General features: G+C 36.0%; 1 protein-coding gene across 9 annotated transcripts in view; it reads right to left on the reverse strand.

Moving 5' to 3' along the window:
- The window catches only part of NCOA1 (nuclear receptor coactivator 1), a 244326-nt gene that overhangs the window by 172307 nt on the left and 48566 nt on the right, over positions 1 to 23453 (reverse strand). For 7 of the 9 annotated variants that reach the window (XM_072770848.1, XM_072770853.1, XM_072770847.1 and 4 more), the window contains exon 2: positions 15054 to 15188. The gene's annotated coding sequence lies outside the window, so the exon portion shown is untranslated. Of the gene's footprint in view, positions 1 to 3465; positions 3593 to 6522; positions 6660 to 15053; positions 15189 to 23453 lie in introns of all 9 variants that reach the window. The other 2 variants (XM_072770849.1, XM_072770851.1) reach the window with 2 other exon arrangements.

Below are 23453 nucleotides of genomic sequence, written 5' to 3' on the forward strand. Positions count from 1 at the left end.
AATAGGTACAAATTTGGAAAAAATGCGATTTCACAGGCAATTTTTAAATCAACATTATTGAAATAAAATCTATATGCAATAAAACATGTCTAATTTAGATGGACAGGGAATGAATTTTAACAAAAGAACTACCACAATCAAGATTTAGAACACTTCCATTCTTCCAAAATGTAGCTTTATAACTTTGCAGTTCAGACAATTTTTACTTTAATAAAGGTATCCCAGATGAATTCAATGAGAAATGGTTTGACACATTAACAGAGCTTTTTTCTACAACCACCAATTAAAAGATCAAAATGCTTATTTATATTTAGTGAGAAGAAAGAAAGAAAACTCTTATACATCCCTTCATGCTGCACATCCTATCTAAGAACATACCTCTTCCTTTGCTCCAGGGTGTGTGGGTCTACCCATCATTCAAGTACCAGCTCATGCCATCTTCTCTGCAAAGCTCTAACTCCCCTCTCCTCCTGTCCCTTCTCCAAATTAATCTCTGTTCCCATGGCACATCATTATTACCCTTATCTCAATATGTGTTAGTTTATAAAAAACTATTAGTCCATTGAAGAATGAACCATATATTATGCATATGTAAAAAGCCCAATATCTGACATGTAGAGCAGACCATACATACTCAATAAATAATCTTAAGATTCCGGTAAAACATCACCTATGGGCAGCCCCCGTGGCACAGCGGATTAGCGCCGCCTGCAGCCCGGGGTGTGGTCCTGGAGACCCGGGATCAAGTCCCATGTCAGGCTTCCTGAAAGGAGCCTGCTCCTCCCTCTGCCTGTGTGTCTCTGCCTCTCTCTCTCTCTCTCTCTGAATAAATAAATCTTAAAAAAAAAAAAAATCACCTAAAGCCCTTTTCCAACTCAACCTCTAACCCTGAAAATATAAAATGATTTAGTTAGGCACTTGAATATATTCTTCTAGCCCACTCCTCAACCAATTCAACTGAAGTGTCAATTCAATTAAAAACTCATCATTTGCTCATCTAAAAGCTTTTATTTAAATTTTTAATTCTGAGTGTTAAACATTAATGCTCAAAAATACTGGTCAAGTGCTAGTTAAAATGCTTGCTACTTTTTAAAAAGAATCTGCATGTCTAAAATAATGTAATTTATGACGTTTGGCTATTTTGTAAACAATGCAGATTTTAGTCTTGGACAACAATTGGCAACACATTGGTTTTTCTTTAAAGATCTCTTTTTAGTTTATTCCAAACAAGTTGCATGACTCTAATTCAGCACAATGAACTGCTTTATAAATGTCAACTTTCACTACCCCAGTTTCACTAATATAAAAACTGCAGGGGTCGTGGGGTGGTCTACTTTTTCCATAAAGTCCCAGATAGCAAACTAGGCCTTCAATTCATAATTTTTAAAAGTCTGATCCTTCACTAGAAGATTATAATTTTAAAGAAATTCTAGCAATATTTTTGACAGAACAATGATAGCTGAGGTAGTTTTCTTCCACAGTATAAAAGGAAAGATTTACAAAAATGAAAGTAAAGCTGAAAGAATTACATATCTGTGTGGCATGGTTCAATGGAGGCTTCCTAAGATAGTTTTATTTTACCCTGAACATTTCTAGAATCATTTTAAACTTTAAGAATTCAGTAAAATCTTTCCTGTATATTTAAATTTTTATTTATTCTTCTAATGACACTGTCCTTTTACATAACCAAGTTTAACTCTTAAAATTAATAAAAATAAAATAATTAATAAAAATAACATTAGCACAAAGGAACAATCATTCCTAGCCATAGTTCAAGATGCAAAACAAAATAGCTTTACAATTACTGTAACTGGACTTCTCACATGAAGTTCCACTCCCTTTCCAACAGAGTTCAAACTGATCTCCCTGCCTAAACTTGTTCGGGATACTAATGCCAGATTAAACTTCTTGAATTAAATAACTCTTCCAATGTCAACTTCTGTTGAAAAATCATCAGTGACTTCCCATACTCAGATTAAAGTCTCACCTAGTGAGCTTGATTTCCTTACAAAGTCCACTTATAACACGGCCTCCACCTATGCCTCATCTCCTACCTTATCCTGCAGTCAATTGCTACTGGCAGGCCTTTCCTCACACTGACCCTTTTCCTGGAGTGCCTTTCCCAACTCCTGGCTCTCAAGAGAAATTCGTATCTCACTGAACTTTCACAATCCAGTGCAAACTTCTAAAAATTCCTTATCAGCCAACTTGTTCCCAACATCCCTTCTTCACAAGGTACTTACCAACAGGTTCCATATGTGTATATTTCATTTTAACATTATTCCACTGATTTGTTCATTTCAATAATAATAATTGTTCAGGACTCATTATAAGTGAAGCTATTCTAGGCGATGGTGTTACAGTAGAGAACAAAAATAATACAGTCCCTGCTGTCATGGTACTTACGCTTATACATAGGGGATATGAAATATTTGGATATTAACTGATAATACATCAAATTTCCCACTGTTAACCAATTAGATTGTCCTCAGTTTTTACTATTATAAGTAATATTTTCTGAATATAGCTCTAATTACAGGTCTTTTATTCCATGAATTATTTACTCAGGGTTAATTCCCAAGAGGAGAATTACTTTATCAACCAATGATCACAGATAGGTTATGGTTTTTACAATATATACTACCATACTTTCCTCTATATGAACTGTACCAACTTCAAAAGCAATGCATAAGCACTAGATTGCCTATGGACTACTTTCTTATACTTACTCAGTAAGTATGAAAGGTTATTCACTACTGTCTGAATTCCCAGTTCTCCTTATGTTTGTTTACTCAATGTCCCATTAGGATCTAATGGGCATTACTTTACTAACAAACTCACTCAATCTTAGCATTGTAAATATTTTTCAGATATTCACAGTAATGTTGGATAATCTTTAAGGGCATATTTGTAAATATTTTCCATTTTGTTATTTTTATTTTTAATTTTGTATTACTTTTCTTCATATAGATGTGCTTAACTTTTTATGGTCAATTTTTTAGCCTTTTTATTCTTTGAACAGTTTTACTAGCTTTTCAGTTTTAAAAAGTTAACCATATATTTGCATACAGATAGGTTCAATACTAATTTTTATAGCTGCTATTTGATCATCTCAAAACTTATTAAATAATTATATCACATGACAGACTTTAAGCTTCCTCACTGTATATTAAATTCCTAAATCATATTTCTTCAATTCTAAAAATATTTATTTTTCTTAAAAAATATTTTAAAGTTTCTGAAACTAGGAGAAATATCAGAATTTATGTCCAAACACCTACCATTAGCCAAGCAAAAGAGTAAGTTGTACCCATGTGTAAATCTATACCTTTTCTGAGAAGATAGCTGTTTATCCAACTATGACCATAGCTGAGTTAACTGCATAGTTTAATTCATATGAAGTTGAACTTCAAGTTAAATCTGAAAGCCTAACTGTTGCCTGAAAATATTTTCAGAAAGAGGCACCTGGATGGCTCAGTGGTTGAACGTCTGTCCTTTGGCTCAGGGCGTGATCCCAGGGCTCCTGCAGGGAGTCTGCTTCTCCCTCTGCCTATGTCTCTGACTCTTTATCTCTCTCATGAATAAATAAAATCTTTAAAAAAAAAAAGAAAGAAAGAAAGAAAAGATTTTAAGATGAAAATATTCATATGAATTATGATGAAGCTCTGTAATAAACAGCTATTGTGGTATAAAAGCTGTCCACTGCAAGACAAGCAAGGGCAATTAAAGACAGTAGAAATTGCCCAATCTCTCAAAATAGACCACAGAGTTATCAGAGTTGGAAGAGAGACACTGGTGTGACCAATTTACATTTTACAAGGTACTAACACCCAACTGTTAGCTATCAATCTGTCAAAAGTTTCCAGGTGTCTAAAAAAAGGGAATTATTTAATTCACAGTTTATCTGTAGAAAAATTGAAACTATGAGTTCAGCCAAAAAAAGAAAAGCAGGTAAATTCAAACATTTCTCATATGACTCAAAACTATACCATCATAATGTATAAATTAAAAAAAAGCAAGCACAGGTGAGGAAAATCAGCATGTCACACTTTGTTGGTTTTTTTGAAGATTTTATTTATTTATTCATGATTGACACACAGAGAGAGGCAGAGACATAGGCAAAGAGAGAAGCAGGCTCCTCACAGGGAGCCCAATGTGGGACTCGATCCCGGGACCACAGGATCATGACCTGAGCTGAAGGCAGACGCCCAACGGCTGACTGAAGCTACCCAGGTGTCCCAGCATGTCAGACTTTGAAAAAGGATTAGATTTTATGATTCCAAAGAAGATGGTATAAAAATTATATGTATAAATATATGCCTCTGTCAGCTAATGTCTAAGAACTTTAAAATAAATTTAATGTTTCTTTTTTCTTGAAAATATATTAAATCAATAGTATATATCACAGTTAATAGAATGGAAAATATGCACTGTGTATATATATGCATACATAGATTTGTCTACATCTATTCGGTTATTTATTTGTTCATTCATTTCTGAGTAAAGAATGGTAAGAACAGAGAAGCAGGAACAAAACTAAAGATATAATGCATAAAAGATCAAACCCTGTCAAGCTCCTAAAGGTTACTGTGATGTGGGAAAATACATGATGAATGAAGTAAATACAATCCAAATGAAAAAAATGACAACCAGTTATATAACTAGCTATTAGCAACCAAAAAATCTAATCTGATAAAATTAAAGGTGAGCAATAGCAAATAGCTGAGAAAAAATAAATAGAAATGGGTCTTAATTCAGCTTAAAGAAAGAGTATTAAGAACTTATTAAAACTATGTGGTATCTGAACAAGATTCAGAATACCATACTTTTTAAATTTTTTAATTTAAATTCAATTAGCCAACATACAGAGCATACTGAACATCATTATAGAATACCATAATTCTTGATCAGCCACCCTACCACCGCAAAAGGTTCCAGAGTGAAAAAAGAAAGGATGTACCAGGCAAAATTGCCTGTTTATTAAAGGGTTTGGACAAGCATCTAGGGACTCCTCCACCTCAGTTACAGGTTAGCCTAACATTTGAGACACTGAGAATAAGCCAACTGGTATCTTGGCTTCTTTTATACTTAGACCCACATCTTAACCCACAGAAAAGAAGGAGAAAAAAACCAATCCATCAAGTATTTCCACAAATAGCCATGATGGAATAACAGAAATCCAATTAATCCTCCTGCCTTATACAACCAATGAACTGGATAAAATAGATTAATAAAACAATAATTTTCAGATATTGTATAACAAAGCAGGAGAGGGATTCCTGAGAAAGTGGGAGAGGAAAATGAGGTGAGTCCTATCATTGGCCCATCTCACACACCCTTGAAGCAGTTTCTAGGATGCAGCATAGAGAGTGAGGACTTCAATGTGCCTGGAAATCTCAGAGAGTTGAGGAGACAGAGACAGAGACTGAGGTTCAGGGAGGCCAACAAGCCAGAATTTTGGAAAAGCAAATCAAAGAAAAGGGAACTACACAGAGCTCTAGAGATCTGCAGAGGTGTTCCCTTCAGGCTTTGGCAGGAAGTGATCTGTCATGTATGAGAGGAAACTACCTAAGGTTGGAGAAAGAACCACTGAAAAATAAACAGGCCAAAGAAGTCCTAAAACTCATACAAGATTAGGAATAGTTTTTCTTCTCATTAAGTAGGGTGAAAACACTTCATAATACATGAAATATTAAGTAAAATCCTCAGAAGATATCAACTCTAAATCAGCTCTAAGAAAACAGACTGCTCTAGACCTACTCTAACAAAGCTTCCTCAAAACAAAGCAAGTCTCAAAAAAGTATCAGAGATTTCAAAAAATTCAACTGCATGCCAAAAATTAGACTAACATCATTGAAAGGAATACAACAAAATCCAGCACCCAACAACAAAAAATTCACAATGTCTGACATCCAAAGAAAATTTAGCAGGCATATAAATTAAAAGGGAAATATGACCTATAACCAGGAGAATGACAAATCAATAGAAACAGATGCAGAACTGACAGAGACACAGAACTTGGCAGACAAAGATGTTAAAAGAGCTACTATAAATACGCTCAATATGCTCAAGAAGGTAGAGAAACACATGGAAGTGTTGAGGGATAAGTGCAAGATTTTTTTAAGGTCGAAATGGAAATTCTAGAAATGAAAAATAGAGTATCTGAAATGAAAAATACACTGGATGGGAGTACAGTAGATTCAACACTTAACTTGAAAACACAGCAAGAGAAAAAGATCCAGATGAAGCACAAAGAAAAAAAGTATTGAAGAAAGGAAAAACAAAACACCAATGATATATAGCAACATACAACTTAATATACATGTAATTGGGGTCCAAAAACTAGAGGGAAGAAGGTGACAGAAAAAATATTTGGAAATATAATGGACAATACTTTTTTCAAACCATAAGCCATGAGGCTCAACAAAATCCAAGAAGGAAAAACAAAGCAAACCACACTTAGAAATAACATAATCAAACTGTTGAAAACCAGTGATTAAGAAAAAATGGAGGGAGGGATACCTGGGTGGCTCTGTCAGTTAAGCATCTGCCTTCGGCTCAGGGCATGATCCCAAGGTCCTGGAACTGAGCCCCACATTGGGCTCCCTGCTCAGCTGGGAGTCTGCTTCTCCTTCTCACTCTCTCTCTATGCTCTCTCTCTAATAAATGAATAAAATATTTTTTATAAAAGAAAAAATGGAAAAACCTGCTAGATGCGGAGAATAAGACCCAATACGTACAGAAAAACAGACTTCACATCAGAACCTATGAAACTGAGAAGTCAATGGAGTGACTACTAAATAATGAAAGAAAGATACTGTCAACCTAAAATCCTATATCTGGTTAAAATATATTTCAAAATGAATGTGGAAATGTTTTTAGACAAAGGTTAAGAAAAATCCATTGTAAAATGCAATGCACTTAAAGAAATGCTCTCTAGGCAAAAGGGAAAGAATATTATGTCAAAACTTGGATCCTCACAAAGGAATAAAGAGCATCAGTAATAGTAAATATAATAACAGATACAAAAGTCATCTTTGTCTATGTTTTTAATTTCTAGGGTTTTTTTTCACAATTATCTTAATTTCAATAAAAATCTTTGCATGCAATAGAAACTAAAACAGTAACTCCCCAAAAGAATCTCACTCTCATAAGTAACCATTGTTAAGATATTCATACAGATTTCATAACATTAGTTGGGCATATTTCCATCTTTTTATAATCTCTAGAACAGTTTCTCACCATAGGAATTATATGTTCCTTGAAAGTTAGAAAAAACTCACTGGCAAAACGATCTGGCTCCAGAACCAATTTTTGGAGAAAATTCCTTAAACTTTCTTCCGTAGTTCTTGGTTTACCCAGATTTTCTCCTTAAAGCAGTTTGAGTGTTTAACAATTCATTTCAAAGAAATTACAAATCAACTGCCTTATAGTTAAATAAAGCTGTCTCTTTTCTATATATACTTAAAAATATCTTATCTATACACATTCCCTTTATTCTTTCATACTTTGGTTTTCTATCTTTTCCTTGATAAGATTAGGTTTATTTGTTTTTTAATCCTAAGAAACGGCTCTTAGATTTTTTCAATTCTTTAGTTTCTTTTTTAATGTATCTGTTTCTGCTTTTATCTTATTTACATCTTTCCTTTCTCCTAGGCATTTATTTTATTGGTTTTGTTATATTAAATTCTACAGTTGAGTTCATTTATTTTTTTTTAATCAATTTACTTCTAAGCATGGTATTAGTCTTAGCCTAAGTCTCATTTCTGTTAGCTTAATAATCAGTTACTGTATATTTGATCTTCTCTTTGACTCAATATTATTTAAGAACAGTTTCTGTTTGATTTTTCCAAGTGGTTGGAGTAGTGCATTTTAATCTTCTGTTGTAGGGAGAAAATGGACACAAAAAGTTTCAGCTTTTCTGGAATTTACTGAGGTTTGCCTTTGTGGCATAACCTAAAATTCATGTGTTTGTTAGTTTTACTGTTGTGTGGTCAACTGGAAAAGTATACTTAATCCCAAATTTAAATGAAAGCTTTAAAAGTGACTAAATAAGCCCTATTATAAAAGCAACGCAGGGGCGCCTGGGTGGCTCAGTGGTTGAGCATCCATCCTTGGCTCAGGTCATCATCCAGGGGTCCTGGGATTGAGTCTCGCATCAGGCTCCCAATAGGGAGCCTGCTTCTCCCTCTGCCTATGTCTCTGCCTCTCTCTGTGTTTCTCATGAATAAACAGATAAAATCTTAAAAATTAAAAAAAAAAAAAAGGCAATGCAAGTTTTGCACTACAGTCAGGATAAACAGGTCTAGCTAGCAGTGTAAACATAAAATTAGGTTAGGTGCAAAACTGAGAATCTCTGTCCTTACTCTTAATATCATAAGGACGCATTTAATACTAGTTAATTTAATTTTGAAAATAGTGCTTGATATAGAATGACTTATCAGTATTTTATCAGTTTAACTCCTCAATTAAAAATGAACTTGAAAATGAATTTTAAAAGCTACTGAAATTTTCAAGCACTTTTGGAAATTCCTTGAAATTAGAAATTTCATAGGCAAAGAGAGTTTAATAATATAAGGAATTTTCAAAAACAAATAATGCATCCCTCCTTCTTCTCTAACATAGTAAAATGTGATTTGACTAGTGAGTAACATGTTAGTACTACAACCTTTCTTGTATGAGACACTATACTCCAACTAATACATCTATAATTACAAAAACTTTTCAGGAGCTCTATCATATCAGAAATTTATTCTGAACTAGCTAAATCACTGGTTTTCTCAAATCTATCCTTTTGCAGTTTGGTTGAACTAGAATAATACACTTGCTTCTCTAATTCTGATTAGAAATTAGTTTCTGAATTTAAACTTTTGGTTTCACCCCAAGAGAAAGAGATGGATGAATCCTGGGTCTACTGTGAATTAACCTCAAAAAGTAAGCCCTGAGACACCTGGATGGCTCCGTGGTTGAGCGACTGCCTTTGGCTCAGGTCATGATCCCAGGGTCCTGGGATCGAGTCTTGCATCAGGCTCCCCACAAAGAGTCTGCTTCTCCTTTTGCCTATGTCTCTGCCTCTCTCTGTGTGTCTCTCACGAATAAATAAATAAAATCTTAAAAAAAAAAAAAAAAAGTAAGCCTTATTGGGACACCTGGATGGCTCTGTTGTTAGAACACATGATTCCTGATCTCAGGGTTGTGAGCTCAAGCCCTGCCATTAGGCTTGGAGCCCACTTTAAAAAAAAAAAAAATACTAAGCCTTATTAAGATTCAGTTTCTTATACATAAAATAGATGTAATAGTTTACATCTCACAGGAATATTGGGATAGAATCTGAAAATATATATAAAGTGTCTGTCACAGTGCGCCTGGCATACAGTGAACATTAAATATTAACTATTATTATTATATTTTTGTTTTCCTTATGTCAGCTTTCTTTTCCCTTAAATTCACTAATCCCAAACTCTGTAAATGCCCACATTAGTTATGCCTCCTCATTTATGATCATGTACAGAACAATAAAGATCTCAATGCCTTTACCAACTCACAACAGACATTAAATTGAGTGCCTCTCATATGCTTAATTCTGCCTATCACCTTTTTGTTTCCAAAGTATCCAGGTGTAGTTTGTAAAGTATTTCATCTTTCTACTCAAAGCTTTCATGATCAGATAAAAGTATGAGTTTCTATCATACACATTTATCCTATTCTTCAAAAAGTATCTTTTATCTCTAACCAATAAACTGTAGCTCATAACAAAACCTCTTCTTTAATAGTCAAGTGACTGATTATTCAATTTTAATAGCTATGCCACTCAATAATTATAGCTGTCATTTGAAAAATGGAATTCTTATACCACTACCATCTTTAGTTTCCAAATAGTTTAATATCATTTTCAAAAATACCAGTAAAGATATGTTAGGTTGCTACAGTTTATGGCTATACAAAATCACAGGTGCACCTGAGATAAAGGAAGTAGCATGGTGAAATACAAAAAAAATAATATAGCTTTTAATTAGCTATACCAGGTCTTTGGATGGCTACCTTCTATAACCTTTAGGAAAAGGCTACAATTGTGATTCATCTCTTTTTCCTGAGGGTGACACTCAAAATTTTCCTTCTTACTAGAGCCTATATGCCTCCTTTCATGAAGTTTAGCTATCCTAAAATCCATGGAGTTGGAACAAGTCACATTTCCCCCTAAATTGTCCCACACCACCCCCAATAAGTATTCTTTTGAAGACCAACTCTCTCAGTAATCTTTCTTAAACTCAAAGATAATTATAAAAAAAGTTCCTTGCAGAGAACACAGAGATTACTCATTAAACCACCGTAATATTACCAACAGTTTTTGCCACCTGTCCCAGGCCTAGGACTTCTCTTAAAATAACTAAGCCATATTCACCCCTTCCCATTTTAAAAATTAACGCAAAGGAACAATTTCTAAACAAAATCATGAAGAAGTTACCTCTTAAATCAGAAGGCATATATTTACTACATACATATTATGTGCTAAATCATATACTAAGGGCTTTGCCTAATTTTACCTTATATAACCTACGTAAAGTCAGTTGGGAAGTAATTATGTAATAGGTGTGAGGGCTGGGGGAAGGAAGTAGTAGTTTTATCTAAGATTCATAAAGAAATTCAGCAAACAGGACCAATGAAATCAACAAGTGATTGAAAGTAAAGTGAGCCATGAATAGGCTGCTTACAGATCAGGAGGTAAATTAAAAACAAAACTGGTCCTTGATAAAGTCCAATCATTGCCATTAATCTCAAGTTTCCTTCTCATTTCTCTTTTTTTGTTCCTTACAATTAATTTGTTGAAAAAAACAAGTTGTGTATCTCAAGGACTTCCCCAAAGCCTAGATTTTACTGACTATATCTCCATGGTATCATTTCGTTTGTTGCCTTATTTCTGTGTTTCCTGTAAACTGGTAGGTAGAGCGAGAAGCTTGATGAGATTCAGGTTCAAGTTCAATTTTTTGGCAGGAATACTTACTAGGTTGAATTGTGAATTTTCATTGAGAGAACTCTAACATCTGGCTGTCTCTCTCTGTGATGTTAGCAGCCACTGATAATCTTTACTTACGTCCAGGAATTCACTACAAAATGCTGATGTTCTAGCGCATCTAGGTGGCTCAGTCCTGTTGAAGTGTCTGTCTTCGGCTCAGGTCACAATCTCAGAAGTCCCCCATCAGTCTCCCTGCTCAGTGGAGAACCTGCTCCTCCCTCTACCACTCCTCCTGCTTGTACTCATGCACACACACCCTCTCTCTCTGTCAAATAAATAAATAAAATCTTAAAAACAAAAACAAAATGGTGATGTTCTATTTATCACTCCTTTTTCATTTATCAACCAAAATACTCCTCACAAAAGAATTTCCTCTCTTCAATTATTTGGTTACATTCAGGTACAGCTGGCTCCTTAGCATACTCCAAAGAAAACTAGTGAGTTGTTTCGTGAACTATCATTATGAACTCATACCTTCTCAACACTAAAATTCATGATAACTGTGAATATGAACTTGTAAATCCTTACTATTTGAAATATTAAATATATTTACTATGCTGTGCCCCCTTGAAATCATAGAAATGGCATTATCAGTATTAAAAATATATTTATCTTATTTTACTAAAAAACTAATTAAACATTTAAAGCCCTGTCATACTACCTAGCTAGCATGCACCACTGTGAAAAAGCAGGATCCTATTCTTACTGACCATTTCTTCACAAAATGCTGAAAGGACATGTCTTTGGTGGTCAAAAATTGCTTACATCCACAATTTTTACTACTTTGATATTAAATCACAATCAGAAGATGCTGATTACATTACTGACGGGGCACCTGGATGGCTCAGTCAGTTAGGAGTCAACTTTTTATTTCAGCTCAGGTCATGATCTCAGGGTCCTAAGATCTATTCCCACAGCAGGCTCTGGCTCTGCACCTAAGCGTGAAGTCAGCTTGGGATTTTCTCTCCCTTATGCCCCTCCCCCTTGCTTGCACCCTCTCTCAATAAATAAGTAAGTAAATAAATAAAATCTAAAAAGACTCAAATCACATTACTGAATGTCAATTCTCCCTGAAAAAGCAGATAGGAATTGATACCCTGGTATAATTTATTTTCCTCACAGATTAGGTGCACCCTTTCCTGCAGCTAACCTCATGAGGCTTTGATCACAGGAACCAATGCAACTTTTCCAGGCAATACTGGCTTTAAACAAAGGCCACCAACCACCACAAACAACAACAAAACAAAACAACAACAAAAACTCCTCTGCTACAGTATGGATTTCTCAGTGATAAACAGTAACACATCTCTATGAAGTGCTGGTATGTTCTCTAAACATCAGTGCTTTCATCCAACTGAAAAACAAAAATTCTGCTAGCGTGCACACGTGACAGTAATTGCTTTTCCAGATGGTATGCCTTTGATAAGGGATTTTTGCCAAAAGCTCATTTTACTTTCTCTCCAAGCATAATATTTGCCATTAACTTTGAAACTGGTTTTACAAGCTTCTCACTAGTAGCGCGAGTTGACCTGTTTTCTGCTATGAGAAGGGTAACTGTGAATGATACTTCAGTACTGTGGTCTTCTCTTTCTTTAGCAACAACATTCATTAACCTCACACTGAGTAGCATTATTTTATATAATTTACACACATTTCACTTTTCATCACAAGTCTAAAAAGCAATATTTCTAAGACAAAAATATTAATTCAATTCCTCAGGGTGGCATGAAGTAGAAGAGCCAAAGCCTGTGCTCTTTCCATCATGCTGCAGAGAAAACTGTAGTAAGGGAATACCTATTCTCCTCTTGTTGACATTTGTTTTCAAATGTTTTCATGCGTTTCATTTCCAAAGGGGAAAATGAAAAATACTAATGAAGGATATCACATGCAAATGCCTGTAAATGAGTGGGGAGATATGAGAAATTGAGGAATTAGAGACACTTTCAGTTAAGGATTAAGCAAATAAATTTAGCTATAGGGCACTTTCACAAATAGAACCATAAACAGTTAACAGCTACAACTAAGTAGTCAGCAAATTGATTAGAACTTCCTATTCCCTAATCTTAACTTTTGTTAGGATCTGAACACAGTACTATATTACTTAGAAAGGGCTTCCAAATTTTGACTTTATGTGCTTGTTTTATGATTTTTTTTTTAAAGATTTTACTTATTTATTCATGAGAGACAGAGAGAGAGAGAGGCAGAGACAGGCAGAGGGAGAAGCAGGCTCCATGCAGGGAACCCGATGTGGGACTCGATCCGGGGCCCCAGGATCACGCCCTGGGCTGAAGGCAGCACTAAACTGCTGAGCCACTGGGGCTGCCCATTATGATTGTTTTTAAACAGGTTTTCAGACGAGTGTATTTAGCTTCCTTGCCCCAAGAGTAAACATTTGAAGTAAAAGATTTCTTCAACTTCATTTATAATGAAGTTATAGAATAATTTATATTCTTCCCTATATCCAAACTATTCTTTGCAAAGCTTGGACTTTCAACTAGTGTTGTTAAGTGTTAGCTGAAAGAAGATATCTTTAAAAAACAAGGGAAATGGTTCTGATAAGACACATTATATATTTAATTATCATTACCATTTGATTCAAAATGATACCAAAAAATTTTGAGGAGTATAATATATCTACTAGCTGCCAAGAACAGTTTTAAAACTTCTTATCGAAGCAATCTAATTCTTCTTCATCTGCTACGTGATTTGAGGTAACTTTACTTTCACAAACATTGCTCAGTTATACCACCTCCTTTAAAAGGTTACATATAACTATAGCAGTCTTGGGATTTTCCAATATCATGGATTCTTACTATTTTACAATTTACTGCGTTACATATTCTTCTTCCAAAACAACAAAATGAAATTAATAATCCTAGTAATAAGTGATAGATTTTTCTCACATTTTCTTCTTTGTAGTCCTCAAGATTAATTTACAAACCTCTATAATGTATACAGAGAATCAACCAACTTTGACCAGATCCCTAAAATAATTATTTTCCATACTTCTTTCCTATTTGGAAAACATAATTAGAAGAAAAAAAAATTTTTTTTAAATAAACACCAACCTAACTATATCTAGTTTGGCATATATGTGATTTTAGAAAAATAGAGTACGGTGTTTGTTTTCTGTTGACACTGTATTTCCTTTGATTGTTTTCAACAATCTTATGTAGTCTTTAAAGTTGGGATCCACCCCATGACTTGGAAGTGTCACTTGGTTCTTTAATTATATATCTCCCTTTCTGGTCTAAGGGAAACTACCCCATCAGATGCCAAAGGTCCTACATGGACAGTCTATGGAGTAAAAGTGATACTTCTTAGTGAATAGAAAACTCTTAATAATAAATTTAGGAGTACAGGAACAAAAAAGTTTCCAAATCAAACTAAAGGACAATCACTAAGATTTCATGTATCACGTGAGCTGACTCTGAGTGCTAAATTCACCTGCTAATCTCAGAGGGTCATGACATAAAATAATTACTAAATTGACATTTATTTATTCCAGATCTTCTAACATAAAATAATTACTAAATTGACATTTATTTATTCCAGATCTTCTAACATAGTTTACTCAGTCTTAATCTGCACTCAGTATATTTATCATTGACATGCATAATTAAATATAAAGATTACCTCCCTTTAAAATCTCGATTTTTTTCTCAACTAGTTTTAAGGGGAAGTGAGTAGGGAAGGGTGAACTATTCTATTTCCCACGGCACCTGGGTGGCTCAGTTAGTTAAATATCTGACTCTTGGTTTCAGCTCAGGTCCTAATCTCAGGGTCATGAGACTGAGCCCTGCATTGGGTTCCACGCACAGTGTGGAATCTGCTTAAGACTCTCTCTCCCTTTCCCTCTGCTCCTCCCCACTGTGCTCTCACACATGCTTGCTCTCTCTAAAATAAATAAGCCTTTAAAAAAAATAAAAGCTAACCACTAACATAAAAACTTCTAAACTTATGAAATCTATATATAGAAACCAACATTATAAAATGACTTCCAATGAGTCAGATTAAAGTAAATTTGTGCCTCAAATACCTTAGAAAAAGTAGAAATCCTAAATCTTGGTGTCTTCATTTGGAACCAAAATTTCCTACTGCATGCTCTTGTTGATGGTCCTTGATTTTATCATCAGAGTGAATTCCAGTTACATTTCCACTAATATGGACAGATCTAAAGTAAGAGAAAGAAGATACATTTAAAACATGACAGACTTTAGATTCTGCTACATAACACTGTTTCCCTGTAAGCATGCAGATTCTTATACAAATGCTTTAGTTGTTCAAGAAAGGCCAATTCTCTTTCTTGTCCCCACTACATATTTTTAAAATTGAGATTAAAGATTAAAGGCTAAATAAATAAAGTTAATAAGAGATCATTAGTTACTAGCTTTCAAAAGTTCAGATCCCTAATGAAAGAACGCAGAGCAAATTGGGCTTTGCGCTGGAATTCCAAGGAGACCAGGACCCTCAACTATCAGCTTACTCATCAGAGGTGCTGACATCACCCAGCAGCAGTGGCCTCAGTAATCTGTTTCAGGTAAAGTGGAACAATAGGAGAGAATGGGATTCCTAGCAGAAGATACCTCAATGTAATGGCTAGCATTCATTACTGGATACTGGCAGTGGGATAGGACAAATTAGATTTTTCTAAACTAATGGGTAGTACTATGTCTTCCCACATTTATCTCAAAGCTAACTCCTAGAGGCACCTGGGTGGCTCAGTTGGTTAAGTCTGCTCTCAGCTCACTCAGGTCATGATCCCAGGGTTGTAGGATTGAGCCTCCGCAACCCCCCCCCCCAAATCCGGTCAGGCTCCCTGCTCAACACAGAGTCTGCTTCTCCCTCTCCCCCTGCTCCTCCCCCAGCTCATGCATGCTTGTGAATACTCTCCAATAAATAAAATAAAAAATAAAAATAAATAAAAAGCTAACTCCTAACACTGGAGGGACTTAGCAGACATAAGAAATGTGAAACCTATCAGCTTTCATTACTTAAAGCATAACTGGTTTAGGCTTTACCACCAAGGGCTAAGCTTTCTACTAAAATAATATTCCCTTAGATTACAAAGACAGAGTGGATTAGGACCACAGAAATCATTATACCTCAGGTCAATTCAGGAATCTTGCTAGTTAATTCTACCTATGGCTTCCACCCATCACCCTTGGGCTTTACTCAAAACACAAACCATTCTGGCCAACTCACCTCTCCCCTATTTTCATGCCCACAGTGTCTGTCCTCTGTGCTTTCTCACTCACCTCATGGGTTCCCCTACCATTGCCCTTCCTTCCAAACTTTTCCCTGGGGAATTTCTGGAAACCTTTTTTATATAGTGAAACAAATCACCTCTACATCCTCAACCTATCAACGAATGCTTCTTTCAACCACTGGGCTAAATCTGATGCTTAAGAACCCTCTAGAATGAAGGCTAAGGCAGTAGGCACCCTAACTCACAAGCAATCCCATCCCTTCCCTCAGGCTCAGGCCATGTGGTTGTTCTAAACTCTTCTCTTCATCATTCAATACCCCAATCTATCTTTTGTAACCTAGGTCCAGATTTAATCCCTTAGATGCACTCCACCTACTCTCATCTCTCCAGTTAGTAACTGTGCTATATTACAGTCTCGAAATCTTGTTTGCCACCCAAGCTATCAATCTACCTAATATGTTACTTTCTTCTTTCCACTTTACTACCCTCAAATTCCTAATCCTGGTTCAATTTAATCACCTGCTAGGAAGAAAATACCCAACCATGTGGACTGATCCTGCTATAATATAACATTAAAGTCTTCAATTTTTGACACTGAATGTTATCCAGTGAGCCTTTTATATGTCATTAATCAGGTCCTTCCCCCATTACTCACACTGCCTTTCTTTCCAAACTTTTGCCACACTTCATCTTCCAATCCTATGGGGGGGTGGGGTAGGAGAGGAGTTTCTTCATGTTTTCCTTAATTGTTTGTGTAGGTTGTTTACGTTGTGAAAACACTGTTTCTTTCATTCACTGAACATTTTCTCAATTACTGGCTTTTAACATAAAAGTTTTTTCTTTTTAGGTGGCCAGATTTGTCCACCACTGCCTTCTCCATTTCTTTTATATTTCTCTGCTTAGAAAGTTCTCCCCTTTCAATGATAACAGATACATACTCTTGATTTTTACCTTTTTATGGGCTAATTGTTCCAATACTTCATTCCAAAAGATGTATGGAATGAGATTTTACTCTAAACTGTTTTCTGAATTGCCAGCCAGTTTTCCTAAAAACATTCAGTAATTCTTACCATCCTCTGATTTATAAGGTTGCCTACACACACTGTTCCTTTCTGTTTTAAGGGACCATCCATTCCACTACTGAGTCTAGAACTGAAATCTTTCTAATAGTGCTAGAAAGCCATCTTCCTTTCCTTTCCTTTCCCCTTTTCCCTTTTCCCTTTTCCCTTTTCTTTCTCTCTCTCTCTCTTTCTTTCTTGATATGTTATTTATTTATTCATGAGAGAGGCAAAGACATAGGCAGAGGGAGAAGCTGGCTCCCTGCAGGGAGCCCGATATGGGACTCAATCCCAGGATCATAACCTGAGCCAAAGGCAGAGATGGTCAACCACTGAGCCACCCAGAAGCCCTGAAAGCTACCCTTCTTACATATTTATTCACCTGGAGTCAGATTCATAAAACATGTTCTTCATAATTTTCTGTGTTCTGCATTTATCTTTTAATTCATAAAATCTGATTTCCATAAAATAAAGGTATCTCACATACAATTTTTATTTCATAGGCCAACATTTTTTGTCAGCTCTGAAGTATTTTTCAGATGTTCCTATTGTCTTTCAAGATTCACACAGTTATGTTTATTACTTTTAGTTTACTTTTTTTTTTTCTAAGATTTTACTTATTTGAGAGAGAATGCAAGCATGGGGTGGGGTAAGCAGACAGAGAGGGAGAAGCAGACTACCTGCTGAGCAGTAAGGCTGATGCAAGGCTCAACTCCAGGACCCTAGGATCATGACCTGAGCTGAAGGTAAATGCTTAGTCTCCTGAGCCACCCAGGTGCCCCCAAAAAAGTCAACTAAAATTTTAACAAATTCTTAAAGACCAAAAGTAGACTCATGTGTCAGTTTGGAATGGCTGGGGATCCAGACACAAGGGGAGTTTATACTCAACTGTAAGTTCTTCTACATGCCTCAACCAGGTGCTCACAAGAAAAATTAAAGGTAAATTAGAGAGAGCCCTGCATCAATGAGGCAAATGAGCAGGAGGTGACAAGTACTGGCCAGAATCCCAGCCTGATGCCCCAACCTTTCCTTAAACACAGAGCAAAAGCCTAGAGCCCCTAGGGGAAGCACAGAAAGACCCTCTCACACTAGGGTCCATGCAAAAATCCGCTGCCTCAGAGGAGGACAGAAGCAAAATGCCTTTGCCTCTGGAGGAGGGGGAGGAAAATAGTGTCAAGCCCCCAGACACAGGCAAAGATACACTGATGCAGGAAAAGTTAGAGGCAAAAAAGAATTCTGCCACTATTGGGGAGGGGGAACAGGAAAAAGTCTTGGACAAAGGATCCTACACCAGTACCAAAAGAGATCAACTACCACGGTGGGGCGGTGGCGGGGTGGGGGGGTGGATATTCTTCCCCATGACCAGCTACAAATGGCAGAGCTTGATTGCCATGTGGGAGAAAGAGGAGAAAAGCTAAGAAAGACCCACCACCAACACCTAGGAACATAGGGCCTGACCAGGATTAACTCTGGACTACAGAGAATCCCATCCTGCCCCACAAGCAACAATAATCACTAGAAGAGGACAATAACATAAAGAGAAATCTCTCTGGTGCACAGATACGCAAATATTGTTGAAAGATGAGGATGGTATAGGAACACAGAAAAATCCTGTAGGATCACGTGCCACACTCTAAACAAAAGGGAACAGGGGGTCCCTGGGTGGCGCAGTGGTTTGGTGCCTGCCTTTCGCCCAGGGCGCAATCCTGGAGACCTGGGATCGAGTCCCACATCGGGCTCCCGGTGCATGGAGCCTGCTTCTCCCTCTGCCTGTGTGTCTCTGCCTCTCTCTCTCTCTCTGTGACTATCATAAATAAATAAAAAAATAAGAAATAAAAAAAAATAAACACAAGGGAACAGCAGCCAACTGTTGGAGAAATTTGAAGCCTGAGGTACAATGAAGGTAATGAGGGTAAAATAATCCAAACCAAGTTCAATTCATGATTAGATTGACTCAACCTCCAACACAAACAGCCTGACAGAAGATCATTGCAATCTCTCCTATTCTTCTGTACACAATGATGAGCTTTAAATCAAAAATTACACAAAAGCAAGAAAAGAAAAAAGCCCTTTGTCAAGAGATAAAGCAATCAACAGAACCAGAAATGATTTTGCTATTGAAACTAACATTTAAAAATAACTATAAGGGATCCCTGGGTGGCGCAGTGGTTTGGCGCCTGCCTTTGGCCTAGGGCGCGATCCTGGAGACCCAGGATCGATTCCCGCGTCAGGCTCCCGGTGCATGGAGCCTGCTTCTCTCTCTGCCTGTGTCTCTGCCTCTCTTTCTCTCTCTGTGACTATCATAAATAAATAAAAATTTAAAAAATAAAAAAATAATAAAAATAACTATAAATATGTTAAATGATCTAGTAGGAAAGATGGACAACATGCACAAACAGATGGACATTTTCAGCAGTGAGATGGAAACTGTAAAAGAAAGGAAAAATATAAAAGATAGAAATAAAAAATATTTTATTAGAGAAAAAAAAATTAAAAAAATAAAAAGAGAAAAAAAATTCCTGAGATGGGCTCAACAGCAGTCTGGACACAGAGGAGGAAAGAATCAGTGAACTTAAAGACAAACAAACATAAATATTTCAAAATGAAACCACAGTTTAAAAAAAGTGAAGGAAAAACACATCTCAGGGCATTCAGGAGTTGTGGAACTTTATCAAAATAACTTCAAACAAATTCCATTCAATTGAAGCTGCAAGAAAAGGAAACAAACAAACAAAAAACAAGATAGAAGAAATATGTAAATAAAGGCCAAGAATTTTTCCAAATCAATCCAAGACAACAAACCAGAGAGCAAAAAATCCTAGAGAATCCCAATCATAATAAGAAAATGTATACACACACAAATATACATGGATATATCACAGCCAAAATACAGAAAAACAAAGATAAAAATCTCAAAGGCAGAGAAAAAAATTACATACAAAGAACAAAGATTAGTATTTCCTTTTCTTCAGGAAGTTACACAAGCAAAAAGACATTAAAGTAGAAAGATAAAAAAGCTGAACATAGAATTCTATAGCCAGAAAATTATTTTTTCAAAAATGAAGAAAGAATTTTTTGACAAATAAAATCTGACAGAATTCACTGCCTGCAGACACCAAAAACGTTAAAGGTAGTTCTTTCAGCAGGAATGAAAATTACCAGGTAAAAATGTGAATCTACAAAAAGGAATTATGAGGATTATAAAGAAAAGGTAAATATAAAAGCCTTTTTTAATTTTTATTCATTTTAGAAGGTTATATAAGAACACAAAAAGTAATAATGTATTGTGGGATTATTAACATACATAGAAGTAAAATTTGTGACAACATAAAGAGGGAAGGTAGAAAATTATATATATATGCTCGTAAGATGATCATGTGACACATAAAGTAGTAATAATGTTACATAAATAAAGATTGCCAAAGAGCCAGAGTGGCTCAGGCCCTTAAACTTTTGCCTTCAGCTCAGGTCATGATACCTGGGTCTCAGGATGAGCACCATTTCAGGCTCCCTGGTTCAGCAGGGTGTCTAATTCTCCCTCCTCCTCTGCCCATCTCCCTGCTCCTGTACTCATGCACTCTATGTCTCTTCTCCTCTCCTCACTCAAATAAGTAAATAAAATCTTTTTAAAAATAAATAAGTAAATAAATACTGTCATAAGTTAAAGTTCTATCTTTTAAACCTTAAACTAGTGGTTCTCAAACAGGGGGGGAATTTTACTCCCTCAGGGACATGAAGCAAACTCTGGAAACTTTTTTTTTTAGAGAGAGGGAGGGCACATGTATACAAGTTAGGGAGAGGGAAGGGGGGCAGAGGTAGAAGGAGAGAATTATTTTTTTAATTAAGTATTTATTCATGAGAGACACACAGAGAGAGGCAGGGACATAGGCAGAAGAGAAGCAGGCTCCCCAACCAGGGAGCCCGATGCAGGTCTCATCCCAGGACCCTGGGATCACGACAAAAACAAAAAGTAGATGCTCAACCACTGAGCCACCCAGGTGTCCCAGAAGGAGAGAATCTTAATCAGGCTTCATGCCCAGTATGGAGCCCTACACAGGGCTCAATTTCACAACCCTGAATGATCATGACCTGAGCTGAAATCAAGAGTTCACCACATAACCAACTGAGCTACCCGGGTACCTTGGAAACATTTTTTGTTGTCACACCTAGGGGGGGAAGTGGTTGCTACTGTCATTTAGTCAACAGAGGCCAGAGATGCTGCTGAAAATCCTATAGTGCATACAGGATATCCCCTCTGGTCCCCAACAGCAAAGAATTATCCAACTGAAAATACCAATAGTGCCAAGGTTGAGAAACCATGACTTAGAGCAACTGCTACAATATATATGTATGTATACATATATATGTATATGTATATGTATATGTAAAAACATTCATGTATACATCTATATATGTGTGTATACATAGACATATAACCATATATACAGAATAAGCCAAGAGTTATTACATAAAATTACTTTATAATTATAAAATTATAAATTTAAAATTTATAATTATAATTTATAATTACAATTATTTTATAATTTACATACATAAATTATGAAAAAGGACTAATTCAAAAGAAGGCAGAAAAAAAGGAAAAAGTAAATTTAAAATAGTCAGAAATAGAAAACTAACTGGGATGCCTGAGTGGCTCAGTTAAGCATCCGACTCCTGATTTCAGCTCAGGTCACAATCTCAGAGTAAGATCAGGCCGAACATCAAGCTCTGCACTGGGCGTGAAGCCTGCTTAAGATTCTCTCTCTCTCCCTCTCCCCCTTCTTGCCCCTCCCCACTTCTACTCCATTTCTCTCTTAAAAAAAAAAATTTTTTTTTTAAATAGAAAACTAGCAAGATAGATTTAAATCGGGGATCCCAGGGTGGCTCCCTGGTTTGGCGCCTGCCTTTGGCCCGGGGCGCGATCCTGGAGACCCGGGATCGAGTCCGGCATCGGGCTCCCGGCATGAAGCCTGCTTCTCCCTCTGCCTGTGTCTCTGACTCTCTCTGTGTCTATCATAAATAAATAGATAAATCTTAAAAAAAAAAGATTTAAATCCATATTTATCAATGATTATATAAATAAAATTATCTAAACATCTAATTAAAGGGTAGAGATTATCAGATCAAAAATGAAACCCAATTGTATGCTAGCCACAAGACACTTACGCTACATAAAGGAACAATTCACCCAAAGACATAGCAATCCTAAATGTATTTTCACTTAAACACAGCTTGAAAATAAATGAAACAAAATTTAATAAAACAGGAGATTAGACAAATCCACAATTACAGCTATAGACCTTACTACTCCTGTGTTATTAATCAACATAATAAGAAAATAGAAAACCATTAACATACAGAAGAGTTGCAAATACTATCAACTGACTTGACCTAATTGGACATTTACAGAACATCCTACACAATGAGAGCAGAATATATATTATTTTCAAGGGCACATGAAACATTCACCAAGAAAGACCATATTCTAGGCTAGATAATGAACCTCAAGATATTTAAAAGACTTTAAGTCAAATAATGTATTTTCTCTAGCCAAAACAGAATTAAATCAGAATCAAAAACTGACAGATAAAGAATTATCAAGGGTTAGGAATTAAACAACACAGTTCTAAATATCCCAAGGGTCAAAGAGTAAGAGAAATCTTTGAATATTTTTTAACTGAATGAAACTTAGAACATATCAAAATTTGTGGGATACCTCTAAAGCAGTTGTTAGCAAACTCGGAGCATTAAATGCTTATATTAGAAAACAAGCAAAGTCGAATCAATAATGTAAGTCCTTCTTAGAGAAGTAGAAAAAGAAGAGTAAATTAAACACAAAGCAATTAGAAGGAAGAAATGAAACTGAAAACAAAAAACAATAAAGAAAACCTATGAAACTGAAATCTAGTTCTTTAAAACATTCGACAAAATTGGGCAGCCCGGGTGGCTCAACAGTTTGGCGCCGTCTTCGGTCCAGGCCCTGATCCTGGAGTCCCGGGATCGAGCCCCAGGTCAGGCTCCCTGAATGGAGCCTGCTTCTCCCTCTGCCTGTGTCTCTGCCTGTGTCTCTGCCTCTCTCTCTGGGTGTCTCTCATGAATATATAAACATATCTTTGAAAAAAAAATAAAACATTCTACAAAATTGAATAAACTTCCGACCAGAATGATCAAG

This window comes from Canis lupus, chromosome 12 (genome assembly GCF_048164855.1).
Source record: "Canis lupus baileyi chromosome 12, mCanLup2.hap1, whole genome shotgun sequence".
Taxonomy (NCBI): domain Eukaryota; kingdom Metazoa; phylum Chordata; class Mammalia; order Carnivora; family Canidae; genus Canis; species Canis lupus.